The sequence below is a fragment of the Halyomorpha halys genome, unplaced genomic scaffold, assembly GCF_000696795.3.
Source record: "Halyomorpha halys isolate HHAL.00 unplaced genomic scaffold, Hhal_1.1 Scaffold131.1, whole genome shotgun sequence".
Classification (NCBI taxonomy): Eukaryota; Metazoa; Arthropoda; class Insecta; order Hemiptera; family Pentatomidae; genus Halyomorpha; species Halyomorpha halys.
In genome coordinates, this window is record NW_027116732.1 from 232,020 (window position 1) to 233,994 (window position 1,975).

The following is a 1,975-nucleotide window of genomic DNA, read 5'->3' on the forward strand; positions in this document are numbered from 1 at the left end:
ATATATACAGATGTAAATGTCAATAAATATATTTTTTTTTTTAAACTTTTTACCTAGATGACTTCAATTTGAAATTAAGAGATATTTTAAGGTAAAACCAAAACGTATAACCTAAAAATCCTAAAACCAGAGCTATCTTTAATCAAGTCGGCCATATTTAAGATACGGTGTAGATTTTTAACGAACAACTTAGGATTATAAAGGACTAAAGTGAACATAACACTAAATTAAACTAATGGGACCCCTTATTTTCTAAGATTGGTTCTCTATAGTCTAGTTGGAACGCTTTTAAATGCTAGCTAAAAAGCGTTTCAACTACACTGCTCCAATATAAAATTTACACGCCAACAATAATACACAAAAATTCACAATGGAAAATTCTTAAACTAAATCAATTTAGACATGAGATAAACGTTACCTCATTATGCCTTCCTATGAGTAGAATATTTTATGGAGTATAACTCACCTGAAAACACAAAAACAATAAAATAAAGTAATAATACAACAGAAATTAATTTTAATTATTATATATAATGCAATGCTTCAATAATGATACAGTTTTGTTTAGTAGTTATAAAAAACATCTATTTGGTCTCAACACTTTTTTATTATCTTAACACTCCTACGTTTCGGCCATTCCGGCCATTTTCAAGGATCTTATTACAATATCACAGCCAAAACATTGGTAATCACTACACTCTGTACAGTAGGAGAATTCATTATGTTTTGTTGAATCTAAAATATTTTACCATGTTAAATGTAATAAGTATAGGATTGTAGCAGCCCTATTTAATGTCAGGTTAAATGGTAAATGCATAAGAGCTCCTAGCGGATTTTTCGAACAACTTGTTTTATAACCTTTCCTTCCACAACTTCATGTTATTGCTTACTTCTAAGTTTTGATTAAATTAATTTATCACAACATGCCTAAAGTGAGTGCAAATAGGAGTTGTGTCAAAGTTTGGCTACTGAGTGTCTCTACTGAGTGATGAGCTGATTGACAACTGCCATTACATTATTATTATTGTCAACCATTGATTTTTAGTTAAGTAGACTTAGTAACAGATTTTCAACCATTTTATACGTTATATCATTTTAACATAGTAAAAGAAGAAAATATTTCTTCAATTAACACAATTTTTTGCATTTAACATGTTAAACTAAAGATCATGAATATACCTAGTATAACAATGTAATGTTGATAAAATGGGTAATTGAAATTAAGTTAGTCAACTAATAAATGTAATATTTTTAACTATGAGAATAATGATATTTTAGACATTGTCATGAAGATTAGTTTATTGAGTGCATATTGTTTTTATTATTGCTCCATACCTACATTCTTCCAGTGATGCCCCTCCAAACCCAATTCCACTAAATCAATTTTAACACAATCCTCCCATCTACGTTTTGGTCTACCCTCGGACGTTTATCCGTTGGTTCAGTGTTTATTAATATTTTAGGGATCTGCTCGTTACTAAGCCCTACAACCTTATACGCCCATCTTATACACGGCAATGCTGTAACTTGAATTATATTTACCGGGTGTAGGTATGTGTCCCTTAATTCAGCGTTGTGTAATCTTCTAAATTCATCCTTTTTCGGTCCGAATATTTTGTGTAAGAGGTCACGTCTCAAATCTATAAAGAACAGTGGGAAGGACAATGGTTTTGTAAATTCTATTTTTTTTTGTTTTTCGATAGAAGGCGCGAGCTAAGCAGTTTCGAAATTGAAAATTAACAAGCATTTCTCGTCTTGAACCTAGCTTTGATTCCTCATCAACTATATATATATGTTGCGGGGGGCGCCTACCGATCTTAGATAATAACAGGTGTCTCAAACCTAGCTGTTGCAACGATAACTTTCCGACAGATAGCGCTGAGGTTGTCCCTGTAAAATAGCAGTATGAGTACCACGTGCTAATGATTAGGTTACCTCAGTGCACCAGTCTTTACAAAAAAAGTATAATCATATT

General features: G+C 31.5%; 1 long non-coding RNA gene across 1 annotated transcript in view; it reads right to left on the reverse strand.

Moving 5' to 3' along the window:
- LOC136797288 (uncharacterized) overlaps nucleotides 1-1,975 on the reverse strand; it is a 173,880-nt gene that overhangs the window by 171,280 nt on the left and 625 nt on the right. The gene's annotated exons all lie outside the window — the stretch shown is intronic.